The sequence below is a fragment of the Mesoplodon mirus genome (genome assembly GCF_964341445.2).
Source record: "Mesoplodon mirus genome assembly, chromosome: 6".
Lineage (NCBI taxonomy): Eukaryota > Metazoa > Chordata > Mammalia > Artiodactyla > Ziphiidae > Mesoplodon > Mesoplodon mirus.
In genome coordinates this window covers 7,815,230-7,836,619 of record NC_138982.1, presented here as the reverse complement: position 1 = coordinate 7,836,619, position 21,390 = coordinate 7,815,230, and the positions used below count along the sequence as shown (strand labels likewise).

Below are 21,390 nucleotides of genomic sequence, written 5' to 3'. Positions count from 1 at the left end.
ATGTACCGATAGGAATCTTCTGATTGTGCAGACTCCTGGTAGAGGGGACCCCTATTCCCTGGAGCCAGGACTACCCCTGTTTAGATGAACCAGCCTCAACTCTCCATGCCCTGGGAATTGTGGGTACCAACTGGAGACAGTTTGCACCAACAGGTGGAAAAGACTAAGAGAAGAGGAATTAACTAGACCATGTTGGAAAGTTAAGGATAGAAAGCAGGATAACAGTTTTGGTCAGAGATTTGTCATAATTTGGAAATGTTTTATCAGGCGAAATAAGTGGAAAAGCTTACACATCCATTTGAGCAAACTACTTCACCTAATGAAATCCAGTCTTTTCATGGTACAGATGAGGAAACTGAGACTATGAGAGATCTGGTCATTTGCCCAAGATCACACACTTAGTAAGTGAGTTTACCCATTTGCTGTATTAAAATTCTTCTACAAGCCTGCATTTGTGAATAAATTTGTTATCCAGTTGTTAGATTAATCTAATCTAAATTATCAAAGAGGGATTTCCCTGCTGGTCCAGTGGTTAAGACTTGGAGCTACTATTTCAGGGGGCACGGGTTTGATACCTGGCCAGTGAACTAAGATCCTGCATGTTGTGCAGCCAAAAAATAAATAAATAAACAAACAAACAAACAAATAAATAATCAAAGAAAACTCAGTATAACAATCAAGACTGACCTGGTTTCAAGCACCTTATGCTAACATATATATATGGAATCTAAAAAAAAAAAAAAAAAAAGGTCATGAAGAAACTGGGGGCAGGACGGGAATAAAGACTCAGACCTACTAGAGAATGGACCTGAGGACACGGGGAGGGGTAAGGGTAAGCTGTGACAAAGTGAGAGAGAGGCATGGACATGTGTACACTACCAAACGTAAAATAGATAGCTAGTGGGAAGCAGCCGCATAGCACAGGGAGATCAGCTCGGTGTTTTGTGACCACCTAGAGGGGTGGGATAGGGAGGGTGGGAGGGAGGGAGACACAAGAGGGAAGAGATATGGGAACATATGTATATGTATAACTGATTCACTTTGTTATAAAGCAGAAACTAACACACCATTGTAAAGCAATTATACTCCAATAAAGATGTTAAAAAAATAAATTTAAAAAAAAGACTGACCTGGTTTCTACTCACAAATAGTATTTCTGTCCTGAACAGAAAACTTAAGTCCGTATGATGAGTCCCTTCCCCAACATATTTTAAAAATGGACTTTTGAAAAGCCTAACTTTTGAGTAAGAGATTTTCCAAGCTTAGTGTTTCACATGCATCATTTTAATGATTGCCTCTCTATGGGAACATCTGTACATTCTGCCCCCATTTAAGATCCCTTCCAGCTCTGAAGGTTTGTGATTCTAAACAATCCAGCCCCGCTTGCTTGCTTTCTAGGTTGGTTAGGCCAAGAGCTGGACTCCAAGTCTCCTGCCTCCTGGCTTGGTGACCAGATGACTGTCTCGCTCATTGGCAGTAATTTTAGATGCCAGCCAGATGGCTTGCAAAGGGGGCTTTCAAATCAACTCCATCAGCTCCACCCTGCTCGGAACATGAGAGGAGGATTATTTCTCTCAGTGGTCCTGAGGTGGTAGAACAAAGGCTTGGGTGAATGGACATGCGGGAGGGGTTCGAGCTCCAGGAAGCCTGCTCCAATTCTCAGACAGGAGGTTTCTCACTTCCATCCATTAGCATCTGTGTAAGATGAGGGCAAGGAGGGCACACTTGACGGCAAGGACCGGGCAGCAAGCCTTGGGGACCAAACTGAGGTTACCCTCGAGGAAAGAGTTGGAGCGAGAAGGGAAATGTGAACCATGTGGTCTTCAACCGAGAAAAAGTGGTATGTGACTTAGGGTTGCCAGGGAGACTGTGGTGGACAACATCCCACCCCAAGCTAATTCAGCTCAGACTCTCCCGTGGGAATATCCTCAGCATGGCTCACCACCATGTTCGATGTCACTACCTCAGCTTTAGCAGCAGAATAGTCCCTGCTTTCATTTTGCAGTGCGTTGGAAATGTGGCACTAATAAAGACCTTGCGTGCCCATGGAGATCAAGAGCATTCCTGCATCTCTAGTCACACGTTCATTTGCAGCCATCACTGTTTGCCACTCCCCAGATGGAGAGCAAATGAAACAGCAGGGTCTTCTAGATCCTGAATGGATGAAAGCAAGAAGGCTGAGTTTCTTCTTTCCAGAGAGATGAGCAGGCAACCAGGTTGAAGAGGGAAGGTGGTGACGTACATGAAAGTGGAGAAGGAAGAATTCTTACAGGTGGGGTAAAATCTACCCCATGTGAGAACATCATCCTCTCCTCATGTCTTTCTTCATCCTGGGCAGCACATATTCCAAGACAACCCGGGAACCAATTCATTTGCTTTCTCTTCTCTCAGATGAATGAATTTGTAGTTCGGAAAGGTCACAACCATGAACCTCTTCTCACCAGAGCAGCCTAACAAACCTCAGTGAATCTTCACTTCCTTTGGACTAAAGATAAAAGCACAATATGTTTTTGCTGTGTTGAATTACCTGCCTTGACTCGCGTCTCTGGCTGGCATCCTGTGAGATCTCTGTATCTCCCACAGCACCTAGAGCATTGCCAGGTGCAATGGAGGGGCTTATATGGGTAGGATCTTGATTAACCAACACCAGATTAGGGGTCCTTTCTCTGCTCCGACCACTACCAGTGGAATCTTCAGCTTTGTCCTTTGAAACCACTTCCTAAAATTAGAGAACCTGTTCCATGAGTTAAGGAACGGATCTGGAGACTAAAAATACCTATGGAAGTCTTTCAAGTTCTTAATCACTTGTTTACCAAGTTGGGGGGAGGGGGTGGGGGAAAAGTTGTCTGGCAAGCAGACCACAGGCTTTGTTTATATCTGTCCCTCCTAGAACAGGGAAAGGGGACACAGAAATAAGGGTGGCTTGACGACTACACCACTGCCTCCAAAATGTACCTCAACGTTTCCTCGGGCTCTCAATGGCATAGCGCATTTCACAGAATTATAGGATAGGCAAGGCACTTCAGATGATGTCATCTGAACCCCTTCTTTCTTTTTCTTTTTTTAAATAAATTTCATTTATTTATTTATTTATTTATTTTTGGCTGCGTTGGGTCTTCATTGCTGCGCGCAGGCTTCCTCTAGTTGCGGTGAGCGAGGGGCTACTCTTCATTGCGGTGCGCGGGCTTCTCATTGCAGTGGCTTCTCTTGTTGCAGAGCACGGGCTCTAGGTGCATGGGCTTCAGTAGTTGTGGCTTGCAGGCTCTAGCGCACAGGCTCAGTAGTTGTGGCGCACGGGCTTAGTTGCTCCGTGGTATGTGGGATCTTCTTCCCAGACCAGGGCTCGAACCCGTGTCCCCTGCATTGGCAGGCGGATTCTTAACCACTGGACCACCAGGGAAGTCCCTGAACCCTTTCTCTGAGGGAGGAGAAAATCAGATTCAAAGAGAGTGTGATATCTGAAGACCTCAGCAACCAGGATAAAAGCCGTATTCCTTAATTACTAGTATTCTGTTCTTTGTAATTCAACACACTGGCTCAATTAAAAAAAATCCACTTTTCACCTAAATTGCTGCCTGACAAATGGTTATAGAATAAGTGAATTAATGAATAGATTCCAGTATAGAGGGTTTATAACTTCTTTCCCAGTTCCTCTCAGAAGAAAATGTTATAGAATACTTAATTTTTTTTTTACTTAATTTTTTTAAAGCTCAGCTAAATATAATTTTTAGCAAAATAGTAAATATTAGGCAAAATATCACCTGGGACCAAGTGTTATTTGAGAAGTATCAGAGATAATAGGCTTGATTGCTATATTAAGTCAATCAGATTAAGTTCAACCAGCTGAAGTAGGCTTTTATCCCATTTGGTTTGCAAAGAAAAATCTCATGAGTTAGCATAAGCAGCTAAAAATAAGTTGCAGGTTTCATTTTCTGTTGTTCAGTATGGTTTTGAAACCAGAAGGTGCAAAACTAGGAGATTCACCAACGCCCACTGAAGATCAACAATTCGAATAGTCCCCTTTCTGGCACAGCAACCTGATTACAGCTCACAACCAGGCCTAAGACACGTACACCTATGTCCCTCTCACCATGGTCTCTTGAGATGGCTGCCCGTAATGAATAAGGCATGGCAGGAAATTAGGGACTGAGGCCAGTCCTGGGGGACAGTGGCTTGTGTGTGTGTGTCTTGTCATATCCAGACGGGATGCCACATAGACATCAGCCCCATATGCACAGCCTCAATCTTAGGTGGTGCTGGGGACCCCTCCATAAAACAAGGGAATAAATAATGCTAGAATTTCACTAAGATGAGGCCCTGAAGGTAGTGAGCACAGCGGGTACCCCTCGACCTAAATGCCCAGGGCCTTGTGCAATTCCATACTGCAAACCCAGGGGGCTCACGATACGTTTAATTTCAAAACTGTCTTCCCAGGGCCAAGTCTGGCAAAAGGGTGCTTGACAGAGGCATAAATGCTTCAAAGGGAAGGCAGCCGTCTCACACTGGAGCGTTCAGCTGCGGCCCGGGGCCCGGGGACAGCAGAGCTGGTGAGAGAAAGCCCTCAGCGGAATGAGATTGAGAGGGGGCAGGGAAGGGTTAATCTCCTTCCATTAGAGGAGGGGCCATTGGTGAAGGTGAAGAGAATAATCTGTATGAAGAGCAGGGAAGACAAAGAGCCATTCCAGAAGAGAAATTACCGTGCAGGAGTGAGAAGGAGGATTTGTCCTAGATTTTTCACCGTGAGACCATTTCTTAGATCTGAGTCTTTGAAGTTACAGTCTCAGGGTGGAGGAGGGGAGAATATTCACACTCAGTGCTGGAAGACGAGCTGTGATTGGGTCTGAGATGGGCTGACTCTGACTGACTCTGAGAAGCAGAGGGTGAGGCCAAAGCCACCAGGATGCCGCCGTAGACGCCTAACCATAAATTAGAAAGCGGCAAAATAAACAATAGGAGGTGCTCATAAAAGAGAAGCCAGTGGAGTGGCTGAATCCCCCTTCCTTGGGGTGAGGAACAACCTCCCCCTTTTTTTAAACCTAAAATAAAACTTTTAAAAAGTTGCTTTTAATCATTTTTGGGGAAAGAGTTTAAGATTCACAAGAAGTTGCAAAAATAGTACAGTAACCGTATGATGTCATCTGTCTTCCCAGAATGGTATTATCTGATACTACTGTAGTACATTCTCTAAACCAAGAAAGTAATATTGGTACGACACAGTTAACTCAGGTACAGACTACTACTTCAGATTTCACCAGTTTTTTTTTTTTTTCGGTACACGGGCCTCTCACTGCTGTGGCCTCTCCCGTTGCGGAGCACAGGCTCCGGACGCGCAGGCTCAGCGGCCATGGCTCACGGGCCCAGCCGCTCCGCGGCATGTGGGATCTTCCCGGACCGGAGCTCGAACCTGTGTCTCCTGCATCGGCAGGCGGACGCTCAACCACTGCGCCACCAGGGAAGCCCAGATTTCACCAGTTTTTACATGGATTCTGTGTGTGTGTGTGTGTCTGTGTGTCTAGAGCTCTATGAAATTTTATCACATGTGGAGATTAGAGAAGCCATTAACACAATCAAGATACAAAACTATTCCATCACCACAAAGAAACTCCTGTGCTATCCCACCATAGTCACACCTTCCACCAACCCTAACCCCTGGCACTGATCTGTTCTCCAACACTGTAATTTTGTCCCTTTAAGAATGTTATGTAAGTGCAATCATGCAGTCTGTAACCCTTTGGAACTGGCTTTCTTTCACCCAGCAGAATGCCCTTATGATCCATTCACGTTGGATGGGAAGATGTGCCTTTTTACTGCTGAATAGCAATCCATGGTATGGAGGTACCACAGTTTGTTATCCACTGAAGGACACTTGGTAGGTGTCCAGTTTTAAGCTATAACAAATAAAACTGCTATGAATATTCATGTACAAGTTTTTGTGCGAACCTAAGTTTTCATTTCTCATCTGTAAATATCCAGGAGTGGGAATGTATGGTAAGTGTATGTTTATTAAAAACTATCAAACTGTTTTCCAGAGTGGCTGAACCATTTATACTCCCACCAGCAGTGTACGAGCAATCCGGTTTCTCTACATCCTCACCAGCATTTGGTAACATCAGTATGTTTTATTTTAGCCATCCTGACAGATGCATAGGGGCTCCTTTTGATGGTCCCCAGTCAAGATGGCAGTCAAGTGTGGGGCCTTCAGGCCTTGCATGGCATGGCTTCAGATCTCTCTCACTGTTCCAGCTTTCCTAGTACTTGTCTACACAGCAATGTGGGCTGTCTGGCATTTTGATGATGGAAAATGGGGCTCCTGTATGGGGTGAGGTTTCAGGTTTGTCTCGTTCCTCTTGACGGCAGTAGAGGGACATTGCCATCTGGGAATGTTGGGCTTCTTTGAGGCAGTGCCTCTCGGCCCAGCAGGCAGACTTGAGACCAGTGATACTCGCTCCCATGGGGTAATACAAAGGCCATGATATGACAGTCAAGGGGCAGTGACGGACTTTGCCTGGGCTGGCGTCCTCCTGCAGCTTTGGCCAGAGACTGTCTAAGTGCTTTTTATTCCTAAAGTTGGTAACTTATTAGCAGGATGTGTGTTTGTTCCGGCAGGGTGTGGTGGGGGGGGACATGGAGTCAGCACAGACAGGTAAGGATGGGACCACCAGTGGCACTTGTCGGATGTCACAGGCCACACTGAACACTTCTTGCCCTTGGACCTCCTGCTCTGCTGACCACTCACGACTCTCCAGCAGCATGTGGACACCTTGTCCGGATGTCACGGAACTCTGACGTCCACCTCCTGGGAGTTAGACCTGCAGACACTGCTGTGACCACCCCATGGATCTTCCTAGCCTAGGGATCCAGGTCCTGCCGGCAATCAGAATTCCATGTGCACAGCAGAAGGTGACGCAGCCAAGGAAGTTGTTCAGGACACCAGGGAAATGGGCTTTGTAAAGGGCCAACCTCATAGCGATGACTCGAGTTGGCCCAGCCGTGTCTGGAAAGTCACCTTCCATCTGCTGTACCCCTGATTCAAGGGAGGCTGTGGACCTGCCCAGAGTCCATACCCATCATGACCTTGGCTCCACAGGTTTGGACCAGGAGGCCAAGAATCAGGAGGGCGGTGATCCTGCATGGGGACAGCCAAGAGATAATGCAGATCATGCACAGAAGCAGGGAAGCTCTGTGATCCTAGGCAAGTTCCTTCAGGCTTCTGTGTGTAGGATGGGTGCAGTGAATGAAGGTGCTCCTCTGGCTTTTGGCTCTTGTGCTTTACCTGGTGCATTCACAGGACATGGACGTGAACTTGGGCATGGAGGAACCTAAATGGTGTTATATAGAACCTGACCGTGAACTGGGGACTGTTGGGGGCTGAGCAGTCTGTGAAGGCTGAACCCAAAAGTCAAATGATATGATAGTGGCCCTCCAGAAGTTGAGGTAGTATTGATAAAATGAGTGGAAAGGCAGCCAGATGCTATCAGGTGACCAGTGGGTATGGCCTGATGGTGGCTTTGAGCAGAGTTATACAGACAGGATGGATAGTCACACTTCCTCTTAGAAGGTGGTGAGAATTTTCAAATTTGGTTGTTGTTTGTTCACTGCGTTCTCTGGTGTAACAGAGAATCTTCCAAGTTTCCATTCTTGGGTACCGCTTCTGTGGCCCATTGTCCCCGTGCAGCCAGGTGCTCCTACTTATCTGCTGTCAGGAGGCAGCCCAGCTCACAGCACCTTTCGGATGTAATGAGGGAGGCGCAGACTGGGGCAGTACCTTGCCTGGCTGTGAAGTTGGGTAATGAGACTCCATCCTCCAGGCTGAACACACGGCAGCTCCCCCCAGCTCTGGCTTGGTCTTTTCAGCTCACGCTGCTGCGACCTAACTTTTGCCACAGTATGAGTCTTGCCCTTGCCTGCCCCTGCTCTGTTCTCTTGGCTTCTGATTCTGGACCCGACCTCATACTCAGCCCTCATGGTCTGGATCCGTGTGGCTATCCTATGTCCTCCTTGGTCTAAGCGTTACCACCTCGGGGGGCAGGGCCCAGAGTGGTCTCGTGAGGTGACCCTTGCAGGGTCTGGGCTGCCCACACATGTCCTGAGGTATGCCCTGCCTATCAGAAGGCAGATAAAAATTCCCTGGTGGAAGCAGGTGCTCACTTCGGGAGTCAGTCTTCTCTCGGCGCCTTGTCTCTACGAGTGTCACAGAGAAGAACAAAGCTGACTCCATAGTGGATCTATTCCTTTAGCTCTAACCTTTGTGCTCTGTGGCCTGTGCTTAGTCATGCTGGCTCTGAACCGTTTGTAAAACAATGTTGCCGATAGCCTGAAATATACGTGATAGCCCATTCTCAAGGCTCTGACCTTTAAAGGTATAACACTTCTCAGAGAATAACGTTTGTCTTGTTGGAGGTTTATGGGAACATTGTGACCAGACCTACATGGACAGCTGCAGGACCAAAGGATTCTGGCACCAAGAAGTTTGCAACAACTAGCCACACCGCCTCCCCTTTTAGTATAAAAGATGCCTGAATTCTAACTCTGGTAGGCTGGTTGTTTGGGACACGAGTCCACCATCTTCTCGGTCTGCTGGCTTTCTGAATAAAATCACTATCCCTTTGCCCCAACGCCTCGTCTCTCGATTTACTGGCCTGTCATGTGGCGAGCTCCCGCTACTACTACTGACCTTGGACTTGGTAACACTACCCAGAGGTTGCGTGGATCAGGGTCCTTTGTTTATTCAAGTTCTAGTTCTACGTTTGCCACTAAATCTTTGGGTAACAACCATAAGTGAGTAAATTAACCATTCTGGGGCTCAGTTACCTCATATTTACAATAAGGTTTCCTAACTCCCTAGCTGATAATCTTTCAACTATACCAAACCATGACTAAGGAGAAATTAAAATTAAAATTCAGAGGCCAAAAAGAGCCTTCAAGTTAAATTCTGGTTTAGATATATTAGCTTAGGGTTAACTATTTTCTGTCTAAAAAGTGTTGCTGAAAATGAATGTTTATTGAATTAAATGCAGCATTAACAATAGTTCTCAGGCCTTAATGTGCGTAAGGATTGGGAGGGTATATTAAAATGCATATTCCTAGGCCCCCTCCTCAGAGCTTTTGATGCCACTGGGGCCTAGGAGCATGCATTTTAACATGAGAAACTGAAGGGGACTTTTAGGTTTTGAAATAGACATTGGTAATGTTTTAGAGGCTAATTTATCAATATGCATTAGGAACTTTAAAAATAGGTCGTTTGGGGCTTCCCTGGTGGCGCAGTGGTTGAGAGTCCGCCTGCCGATGCAGGGGACGTGGGTTCATGCCCCGGTCTGGGAAGATCCCACATGCCGTGGAGCGGCTGGGCCCGTGAGCCATGGCCGCTGAGCCTGCGCGTCTGGAGCCTGTGCTCCGCAATGGGAGAGGCCACAACAGTGAGAGGCCCGTGTACCGAAAAAAATAAAAAAATAGATCGTTTGACCTACTGATTCAATTCTAGGAATTTTGCCTAAGGTGTCCACCAAGATTTATCTACAAGAATGTTTTTGTGTTTATAATAGTGGAACACTAGAGGCAATAAAAATGTACATTAAAAAAGAATGGATAAATTAAGATATATCCATGCAATGGAAACACAGCCATTAAAAATCAAATTTTCAAAATCATTTAGTGACTTGAAAAAATGTTTACAACATAACGTTAAGTGGGGTGAAAAAGAGCATATAAAATAGCATTTCAGTAATGTTTAAAAGAAGAAAAGAATATATATGAAAAACTGAAAAGAAATACATTGACATGTTAATATTGAATTGTTGCTTGGTTGTTGGATTACTAGAGATTGTTGGTTTCTTCTTGATATTTTTCTGTATTTTCCAGATTTAGATTTTGTATAGTGACTAGTTATGGGTCTTTTAACAAATTTTTTAAAAGTAAAGAAAAGGAATTTGCCTCATGTAGAGTGAAAAGAGAGGGAAGAGAGGCCTCTTAGGAGCCCAGCCCAGCCATGGCCTCGCTGCTGCAAGAGGACTTGGAAGACAGATAGACTGAGTCCGGTGCTGGGGTGAATTTTAAGCTACATTCTCTTTGCAAAGTACCTTGATATAGTCGATGCCAAGGAATTTGGGTCAATGAGAAAGTCCTTTTCACTAGATACTACTTTCCTGCTGCATTTGAAGATAACAGACTATAGGAAATGGAATGTGGAAGGGAATTCACAGTTTCCACAACATCTTTACTGCTCTTGGGTTGATCTCATGCTTGTTGCCTCTGTGTGTAATCCCCCTGGCCCCTACCCAGAACACCAAGCAGAGAGACTGCACTCTGCTTAGGGGCTTCTGGACAGATGATGGGCTCTATTCCGGCTTGGGGGATACCACCCAGGGCCAGTGCTTCTGTGGAGTGCTTTCAAAATCTCCTCTGGCCAATGCACTGGGAGCCCCATCGAATGCCAGAAAGCATCTTTTTTTGGCAGAGAGATGGCTCAAATCTACCCTCCCTCAAGGATCTTAGTGAGTCCCAGGTCAAATGTCTCTGAATAAGATTAGAAGCTTCGCGGTTAGGCCCCTGGCCTAGAGCCAAAGCTTTTCAAATGTGCTTGAAATTTTTACACCACATGCTTTGGCTAGTTAGGAAGTGGTGCGGGGACTTCCCTGGTGGCGCAGTGGTTAAGAATCCGAATCTGCCTGCCAGTGCAGGGACATGGGTTTGGTCCCTGGTCTGGGAAGATCCCACATGCCGCGGAGCAACTAAGCCCGTGCGCCACAATTACTGAACCTGAGCTCTAGAGCCTGTGAGCCACAGTTGCTGAGCCCGCGTGCCACAACTACTGAATCCCGCACGCCTAGAGCCCGTGCTCCGCAACAAGAGAAGCCACTGCAATGAGAAGCCCACGCACCACAACGAAGAGTAGCCCCCGCTCACCGCAAGTAGAGAAAGCCCGCGTGCAGCAACGAAGACCCAATGCAGCCAAACATAAATAAATAATTTATATATATATATATATATATGTATGTATATATATAAAGGAAGTAGTGCTAAGGATTTCAGATGAAAGTCAATTTAGAGAGACCAAAAATAAATAAATAAATAAATGATGATACTTAAAATATTAATAGCAATATCAAAAGCCAAACGCCAATGCTGACCATAACTATGGTACTTGTTTTCATCAACATCTTGACTTGCCACACATTTTCCTAAGTTGCCCAAACTATTTCACATATATTACCTTACTTATTCTTTTTTTTTTTTTTTTTTTTTTTTTTTTCTTTTTGCGGTATGCGGGCCTCTCACTGTTGTGGCCTCTCCCGCCGCGGAGCACAGGCTCCGGACGCGCAGGCTCCGGATGCGCAGGCCCAGCGGCCATGGCTCACGGGCCCAGCCGCTCCGCGGCATATGGGATCCTCCCAGACCGGGGCACGAACCCGTATCCCCTGCATCGGCAGGCGGACTCTCAACCACTGCGCCACCAGGGAGGCCCAACCTTACTTATTCTGACAGAATCTCAGTTTTACATTTTTTAAAAATACCATTTCGTAAGCGGGAGGAAGCTGTAAAGTTCTGATGACAACCAGAGGCTTGAGTTAAAAACAAAACCCTGAAGTCTTCAGTGTGGTGTTTTCCAATTGCGTTCTTGACAAGAAGTCAGGGGATTTCAGCATGAGAAATTACGAAGCCCCATTACCGTGAATTCTTAGCTTTGGTGTCTTGTGATGTGGCCTGATTGCAAAATCCTCCAAAGGGAGTAACAGGACATTCATAATGCTGACCCAGAGCAAGAGGGGAGCTTGTACTTCTGTGCCATGAAAAGTATAAAACCTCTGGGGTTAAAAATAACCAACTGGTCCAGGCACTGCCTACGTCAGCCAGTTGTGCCCAGACCACATCTGCGTATCACAAATCAACAGGGATGACCTAAGCTCTGAAAAGACTATGAGGCCCCAGATTTGAATTCTACCCCTCATATGGAATTAAGAACTGAAAAAAAAATTTTTTTTTCTTGCAGTACGCAGGCCTCTCACCGTTGTGGCCTCTCCCGTTGCAGAGCACAGGCTCCAGACGCGCAGGCCCAGTGGCCATGGCTCATGGGCCCAGCCGCTGTGCGGCATGTGGGATCCCCCTGGACTGGGGCACGAACCCATGTCCCCTGCGTCGGCCGGTGGACTCTCAACCACTGCACCACCAGGGAAGCCCAAAAACAATTTTTTTTATATAGATAAAACTGAATCACTTTTCTATACACCAGAAACTAACCCAACACTGTAAATTAATTATACTTCAACAAAAAAATTTTTTAAATAAAATAAAAAATTATAAGTTAAGGAAGCTCAAGAAAGTCTAACTTTCCCCATAATGTCTACTTTGACGCTTTTTTGAAAATGTCAAAGATCAAAATATTTACAAAGTGTGTGTTTGTTACCCCTGCCTTGCTGGTGGGTCCGTGGTGTCACTCAGTGCGCTGTTCCAGTTCCCTGTGGAGGGTTTGTGTTGGCGGCAGTGAAACTTTGATTTGGCGGCCGCACTCCTCTCTCTGCCATGCTAGGCAGCTAGACATTAAAAATCAGCAGGTTAGGGCTTCCCTGGTGGCGCAGTGGTTGAGAGTCCGCCTGCCGATGCAGGGGACACGGGTTCGTGCCCCGGTCTGGGAAGATCCCACATGCCGCAGAGCAGCCGGGCCTGTGAGCCATGGCTGCTGAGCCTGCGCGTCCGGAGCCTGTGCTCCGCAATGGGAGAGGCCGCAATAGTGAGAGGCCCGCGTACCGCAAAAAAAAAATCAGCAGGTTGACCCCAGCTAACCCCTTCTACACACACTCATTTGTCAATTCCTGCATACTTAGTGCTTTGAGGAGTCATTATCACATGGCAGTTGAAATTAACAAGCTACGACTAACGGGTCTCCCCAGTGAATGGACCCTGACTCCTTTTCCTCCTTGACCATGGCCTTTGGCCCTGCCCTTCCTGGCAGACTCCTTGAGGCTTGTACATGCAGCAACAGATCATCCCCACTTGGCTCCAGCTTTTGAAACCTGGTACTTGTTCTCAACTTTCTCCTCCTGGCTGCTCCCTTGTTACAGGCACTGTACTCTCCCGTTCAAGCTGGTCTTATCTTTAGTTTACTCCGCTAGCCCAGCCAGCTCTCTCCACTCAGTAGACACTTCTGGGACCCACCAAACCAAGAAAATGGACTTTCAACGGTTGAAGCACTTCTGCAATCAGTAACTTGTCCTTCTCTTCCACTCCTCCTTAGCCCACTCCAGATGTGAGGGGGCTGGGCAGAGGCAAGGCAGCAGTGATAGGAGATGAGGCCAGACGTTAGGCTCCATGAGAGCCTGAGAGCTGTGTTAAACCGGCCAGTAGCTGGCCTTCCCGCACAAGGGACAATGTATATTCTTCAGGGTGTGGGTGTGAGTGCCAGAAATGTCAAGTCCAGGGGCAAAATATAATCAGAAACCGGATGGTCGAGTCAGATATTGACAACAAAACTAGAGAAGTAGGTACCAGGCAGCTCAGGCAAGGACTGGAGTCCATTTTTAGAGTGTGTGTGCTGTTGAAGTGAGCACATATAGTCCATTTTTATTGGAGGTCTTTAGGATGCCTTGGGACCATCATAAAGGCACCACCATATGGTTTCTGATATTTACCAGTGAGGGGGATACTGCACTAAGACCAACAATGGTGAAAAGGCTACATAAAGTATCAAATTAGTTCAGGGTTCTTCAGACAGGGCTTATAACCTTACCACTCATTATTTCAGTAAAGGTTTTGCAACTTTTCCTGAAAAGAAAAAGCTAGAATTATATATCAGATCCTTTGGGGAGCATTAATCTCCCCAGCCAGAGCCATTTTAGTCTGCTTTTACATGTTTCTCTAATAACTTGATTTGAAGATCCCATCTTGTCAGGAATTCCCTCCACTACCTCCCAATATCAAAAAGTATGCCAAGATCTGGAGGAGGGTAGCTTCCCAACACCCCCAAGAGCAGACAGAACCATGAGTTAAAGAAACCATGAGCTTTCCTAGTGACCACTGGTGGAACAGAATTCTGATGGACAATTCCAACAACCATGACTAGACCCAGGATCAGGAAACTGAGCCAGAATGGTCCTAGACCAAGAGGACCTTGTCGGGGGGAAAAAGGGGGGGAAGAATGTCCTTCGTGGTTCACTGGCCACTGGTGGCCTGATGGTGCTCATGTAAATGCTTAGGGTCAGAATGGACCGAGGCATCTTGAAAAATCTCACCCACTGCTCCTTGCCCACTCTTTACCTAAGAGTGTTTGTTAGAGAATTCTAAATATCTGATCACTGTTTATTTCTCCCACTGCTTCATTCTGCTCTCCTATCCTTGAGCATCTCTAAGTTCCTTATTATGCTGTGCCAGAGAGGACTACCTCTTTTCTCCAGAAGCTCTCCTGAGCTGTCACTGGCAAGTGGCTGCTCCCCACCCCAGGGACTACATTTCCCAGACCTCTTTGCAGTCAGATGTGGTCATGTGACCAGCATTTTAGCCAATAGAGTATGAGTAGAAGTCTTGTGCACCCCTTCTAGGCAGGGGCCATGAAAGTCTCCATGTGCACCTTTTCACACTCTTTTTTTCCTCCTCCACTGGGAAGTGGAAACAATCCCAGGTGACCTTGGAAACCACATACTGCAGAAGGTGGAGCTTCTCTCAACCCATGTCTCTGAATGAATGCATGAAAGAGAGTTGCCCCACTAACCTCTACTGTTACAAGACCAAGAAATAAACTTCTATTATGTTTGAGTCATTATACATTTTTTGGTCTATTACAGCAATTAGCCTATCTTAACTATTCCTGTTACCCTCTTTGATACAGCTGTTATCATTGTGTGCAGAAGTCCCTGTGCCTTCTCCCCTTTCCTTACTGCAAAGCAAAAGAATAGATTTAGTAAACTAAATTTAAGCAGCCATTAGGGACAAATGACACTCACCAAATTAATGGTCACAGCATTCAGCTCTTACAGCCAGAAGAAGAGTGGTTTAGCAGAGCCTCACTTCAAGACAACCTGATATATGAAAATAAAACAAAAAGTAAAATGTAAGACCTACAAAACAGATATATTGGTGTGCCATGGTTAATTTCCAAAGGGTGTTTTCCGTTTATAAAGGAATCTGCCACTTTTTTCAGTAAGCAACGAGCTTCCCTATTGCATTCATAACATAAGATACATTTTAAAATACCTTCCCACCCCATCATTATAAAGCTGAATTTATAAAGAACAATTCTCCTCTGCTAAGTAAACTGTACAAAGACTAGATAATGACTCAGGAGATGACTTTGGAAGCCAGGAGAACTGGGCATGATTTCTATGTCTGTGTGCTCTGCAGTTCTTATGTACACGTTAAAACTTTTCTCTCGGGAATTTAACTCTCTTGGGTAGAAACTTCCAGAGCTTGTAAAATTATAGACTATGCAGAAACTTAGGATTTCTTTAGGTGAAATTAAAACAGACACCAAAGATACATTATAATCTGTCTTTGTGTTTAGTATCATCCCAGAGGCGATGGCACACGTAGGAATGAAAATAAGCTCTCTGTAAACAGGGCAGTGAGACAGTGGAGGTGTACACACCAGAACAACCACAGGCAACCAGAAACACGCTGGGTAAAGGCAGCTGGTTGTGGTCGTTTTCTTACCAGAGCTGCCATCTTTTAACGGGTTAGGTGCGAAAATACCATTTGACGGCATAGGGCACGTATTTGCCTAGCACAGGGTTTATTTTTGTGTCTGATTACTTGGTTATACGATCCAGGAAGCAAAGAGTTCAGAACTGAACAAACATTCTGGCCGTCCAAAACACAGCACTAGGGCAGGAGGAGGAAGAGGAAACAAAACAAGAGGAGTGACGGGGTGGAAGGCACGACGTGGGCCATTTTCCCCAGAATTCAGCCTTAGTGTGTGTGTGTGTGTGTGTGTGTGTGTACACAGATACACACACACACACATATATATGTGTGTGTATATATATATATTTTTTTTTTCTTTCTTTTTTTTTTTCCGAGAGGAAACGCATTCTTGTCTGGTCCTGTGGAGAAGAAAAAGATCAGAGAGATCCCTTTGGTGCCGTATTCTGAGGGTCTCCCAGATGCAGCCCCCATTCCCTCCCTCTGGGCTGGGGCCTGCCAGGCACAGGTGTCAGGGAACAAGATGGCGCCCCACAGTGAAGGGTGCTGAGTGAGGGGGTCTGGGGGTGGCCTTCACTTACTCGGAGGCGCTGGCTCCTCTGAAACCCAGACGCTGCCAACTGCCTGGACTCAGGAGTTATAACCGCCTTCTTGCTCTGGGTTCTTCACTTCTCGTCGAGATCAGCTCCACATATCTTTCTGATGATGTCACCCATTCTGACTTCCTACATTTTGAAAGTTGATCTATAAGTAAAACCTTCCGTGAGGCTCCAAAAAAAAAAAAAAAAAAAAAGCAGCAGCAGAAAAGAAAAGAAAGGTGTGCTGGGGGGCGATGGAGAGGAGGAGGGGAGAGGCAGTTGCCTCCTTATTTTGAGATTTGCTGCAGCCTGCGAGTGCCACTCCCCAGCCAGTTTCCTGGCTGCAGACGGAGGCCAGTGGCCGGGCGTGGGTGACGTCAGGGCCAGGCCTGAGTCATCGCCAGTGGCCGGTCTGCCCTGCCACTCGGAAGGGGACAAAAGGAATCTTTGATGTCCAGAGGCCCTCCTCTCGGGACACTCGCCTGGACGAGCAGCAGCCAGAACATTCGTGCCGCCTCCCCACCCCCGGCCGCCCTCCCTACTTCCGGAACCGTCCCAGGCAGATTCTGCAAGGCCTCCCCAGGGGACATGGCCCTCCTGCATGGCAGAGGCATGGCCGCTCTCTGCCAAAGAAGCAGCAGGGGAGGGTATTTCTCTGGAGATTTCTCACCTCACCCTCCGGCATCCCCCCGCTTCCCTGTGGTGCCACCTTACCCAGGGAGTTGCCGTGGTACTCAAAGAGATCTGGGAAGGTGGCAAGTGCTCTCGTCACCCACCCTGGGCAGCAAGCAGTGCTCAGTGTCTATTCTCTGCCTTCGTACCATGACCCTGGGCCTCCACTCTCTGCTCTCTGGGTACCAGTGTGAGCTTGTACATCCTGGATTGAAGGGGGCCCCTCCCTTTAAGAGGGGTATTTATATCCCAGTGCCTGCCACGGGGCGCAGTAAACACATGATGTATAAGTGAATGATCATTTTAAAATAAAATAGTGAAGAACACGTATCGAATACTTGCAGTGAATGTTGGAGCCTCTGTGCTAAGTGCTTTAGAGATGATTTCGTTTATTTTTATCATGACAAAGCTATGAGGTATAGGTACTATTATTATTCCTAGTTCTACAGATGAGGTGCTCAGAGAGATTAAGACACTTCTCTAAAGTCTCATAGCTAGTTAGTGGCGAAGTCTGCATCATCTGATCTCAAATCCTGTGTTCTCAACCATGATGCTGAGTGGCTGAGCGAACGAATGAATATTGACCAGAAGTAGCCTGTGCAGGTGAGGGGAAATGAGGGTAATGATGGGGCTTGAAACCAAATCCTATGAGGAAACAGCGGAGCAATTAGGGATGATCTGTTTAGGGTAGTAGGCCTCAAGCTCTTTTGATGGGTCAGCATGATGTCTGAAGCTTGGATACTCAGAGTGGCCAGGGGGATGAGGCAGGGGGCGGGCAAGTCTGGTCGGGTTCAAGTGGCGGTCAGGAGCTAGAACCAGAAGACAAAGCTAGGGAGGTCTGGTGGTGCGTGGTGGATGCAGTGTCTGAGAGCACAGTGGGCAGAGCAGCTCAGAGGAGCCAGGCACAGACTTGTCTTTATTGCCCACTGGCCTCAGGGGTGTGGGTGGGAGGGTGAGTGCAGCTAAAGGCACAAGCCTGCGGCAGACATGAAGACAACGGGGAAGAATGATACGAGAGCGTTCTCAGAGACCCCGAGACTTGAAGAAAGAGCTGGAACTGCCATGTGGTTTCAAAGCACCAGGACGGGCTGGAAGTGACAGGAAATGGAGCTGGACCTGACAACGGCAGTCACTGCCCTGAGCGCTGCCCTACCAAGAATCAGCTGCCTTTCTGGGACGGGGTGAGAGTCCCGTCCGTAGCTGTACTCAAGCCAAGGCGAGGAGGGCTGGCAAGAGGAGAACATCCATGTATGGGGGTATCCGGGCCCTGGAGAAGAATGACCTTGGAGGTACCTTCTCCCCCTATGGTTCATGATTCTGTGGTTTGTACTTTTCCATGATTCCAAGAGGAAGATAAAAGCCAGGACTTTCCAGCCCCTTGTGGCAGTGGGCAGAGAGGTTCTGGCCTCCTCGGTGATGCCACTCCGTGGCTCTCCTTTCTGCTGTGGGGGTGTCTGGTCACGGGATCCCTCTCCTGGGCTCAGGAAATCAATCCCTCTGATCGTTGGGGACGTCGTTACTTTGTTCCTGGAACTGCTGCCAGTTGCCACTCTGAGGACTTACACTTGTGCTGTGGGGTCTGACTCCCCAGGCAGGAGGAATTAGCAGAGGTGACTTTCAGAAGAGAGAAAGCCACGTGCTTTGGATCAAGGCAGCAGAAACCCGGGTCACTGTCAAGGTCCGCACAGAGCCTGACCTTGGGCTGAGGAGAGCGCTTTAAGTTCCAGGCATTTCTGGCAAAGGCTTGTTGATGCTTTTCTTCTCTCTGCAGAAAATGCCCCTGGGCACTTCCCTGCTGTTTCCGCAAAGGCTCCATGGCCTTGATTGTTTCATATACACCGGTATTTATTTCTCTAATTAGATGAACGGAGGCTGATTTTTTTTTCAGTCTACCTTGTGGGACCAGGATAATGTGAAGAGAAAGATAAAGCAAAGAAGGAGAAATGACGAATAAGCTTAAGTGAGACGCAGCTCCTTGCATTGTATGCTCTGGGGTTGATTCTAACGGTGAGGATAAAATCAGAGAACTGGGCAGAACATCTATTTGAGGACACAGAGATGTAAGTACAGTGGCACCGCTAACCTCTGCGCCATCTGGAGAACCCTCCTCTTTGGTACAACAAACGCAGTTATATACTGGACATGTAAAGAACAACGAGAAAGACTTAGAAGACTTGTCTGTACTTGCTGCCTCCAATTTTTCTCATCTCAATCACTTTTTAAAAAACAATTTATTATTACGGTATAATTTATATGCCCTAAAGTTAACCCACTTACGGTGTACAAGTCAATGGATTTTAGTCTCTTTGTAGAAGTGTGTGATCCATAACCTCATGTTGGAACATTTGTATCACCCCAAAAAGAACCCTGTGCCCACCAGCAGTCATTCCTCATTTGCCTACACCTCCCCGCAGTCCTGGGCAAACATTAATCTTCTCTCTGTCTCTGTAGATTTGCCTCTTCTGGACACTTTGTATAAACGGCATCATGCAAGATGTGGCCTTTTGTGTCTGGCTTCTTTCATTCAGCATAATGTTCTTAAGGTTTGCCCACGTTGTCGAGTATATCAGTACTGCATTCCTTTTTATGCCTAAATAATATTCCATTGTGTAGCTATAACCACATTTTGTTTATCCATACATCAGCTGATGAACACATTGTTTTCATTTTTGGCTGTTACAAATAGTGTTGCCATGAACATTTGAGTACAAGTTTTTGTGTGGACAATGTTTTCATGTCTCTTGGGTGGATACCAAGGAGTGGAATTGCTGGGTCATAAGGTACCTCTGTGTTTAACATTTTGAAAACCTGTCAAACTGTTTTCCAAAGAGCTGTACCGTTTCACATTCCCATCAGTGATGTGTGAGAGCTCTGATTTCTTCACATCCTCACCATCAATCTTATTGCCTGTGTTTTAGATTCTAGCCATCCTACGAGGTGTGAGGCAGTATCTCATTTTGGTTTCGATTTGCATTACGCTAATGACGAATGATGTGGAGTATCTTTCCATGAACTTATTGGCCATTTGTATACCTTCCTTGGAGAATTAGACAATTCAAATCCTTTATTAATGTTTTAATTAAATTATTTGTCTTTTTATTTTTTACTTGTAGGGCTTTATAGTAGATTCTGGATACAAAGCCTTTGTCAGTTATATGTTTTACAAATACATCTCCCTGTCTGTAGGTATTTCAGTTTCTTTATGGTAGTTTTTGAAGGAGAAAAACAATTTAACTTTGATGAAGTCCAAGTTATCTATCCTCTCTTTTATCATCCGTGCTTTTGGTGTCACATCTGAGAAACTGTTGTCTAACCCAAGGTCATAAAGATTTACACCTGAGTTTTCTAAGAGTTTTCTAGTTTTAGTTCTTACGTTTAGGTCTATGATTCACTTAAGTTAATTTTTATGCAAGGTAGGGATCCAAATTCATTCTTTGCACATGGACATCCAGTTGTTCCAGAACCATTTGTTGAAAAGACTATTCTCACAAGAATTCTGTATACCTAAAACTGATCTAGAATTTTAAAAGTTATTTAAATATAGTCTATTCTTTCCCCAACGAATTGTCTTGACCCCTTTGTCAAATCTCAACTGACCACAAATATTAGTTTATTTCTGGACTCTTAATTCTGTTCCACTGATCTAGATGTCTGTTCTTACACCAGCACCACACTGTTTTGATTACTGTAGCTTCATAAAAAGTTTGGAAATTCAGAAGTATGAGTCAACCAACTTTATTCTTTTTCACAGTTGTTTTGGCTATTCTGGATCCCTTGCATTTCCATATGATTTTCAGGATTATCTTTTCAATTTCTGCAAAAAATCCAGCTAGGATTTTGATGGAGATCGTGTTCTACCTATAGATCAACTTGGGGAGTATTTTCCCAAATTTATTAGCTATATGAGTTTAACGTTACTTAGCCTATACCAGCCTCCTTTTCTAGTCTGAAAAAAAAAACAACAACCCCAAAACCAAAAAACAACACCACCTCATGGGTTTGTAATGCGGATTAAATAAGATAGTGCTTAGGTAACCCTATTAAGACCATGACCCACCTGGCCAGTGTCAGGATGATGTTATAGTCTGAGAAATCCAGCCCAGTCACCAAAAAGTAACTTCAAGTTAACTTATATTCAATACTTGCATTTCTCAAACATCCTACAGAGCCCCCTGCAATTCTTCTTAACAGCCTTTTCCCCCTCATATCCAAGCCCTTTATACCCCACAGCTTTAGCCTCCCCTTCCTTCTCCCAAGCTCCCTACGAAGCTTTTTCTCCAGCCCTAACCACTGTTCTTCCAGTCCCTCTACTTCTGTCCAGTTCTTCTTCTGATGGGGCAGGAAAACAGACTGAACAGGCAAAGCCAGAACGCTTCTTAGTGAGCAGGAAGGAAGGAAAATCAGGGAGCACGCAAGCTTAACTTTTTTTATTTTTTTAATTTTTTAATTTAATTTTATTTTTTGTGGTACACGGGCCTCTCACTGTCGTGGCCTCTCCCATTGCGGAGCACAGGCT

At 45.9% G+C, this 21,390-nt stretch overlaps 1 protein-coding gene across 1 annotated transcript in view; it reads right to left on the bottom strand.

The window, feature by feature from the left end:
- ZBTB38 (zinc finger and BTB domain containing 38) overlaps positions 1-21,390 on the bottom strand; it is a 122,382-nt gene that overhangs the window by 61,768 nt on the left and 39,224 nt on the right. The window contains exons 2-3 of the mRNA XM_082624177.1: positions 16,206-16,349; positions 14,931-15,005 (exon numbers count right to left, since the gene is read on the bottom strand). The gene's annotated coding sequence lies outside the window, so the exon portion shown is untranslated. The remainder of the gene's footprint in view (positions 1-14,930; positions 15,006-16,205; positions 16,350-21,390) is intronic.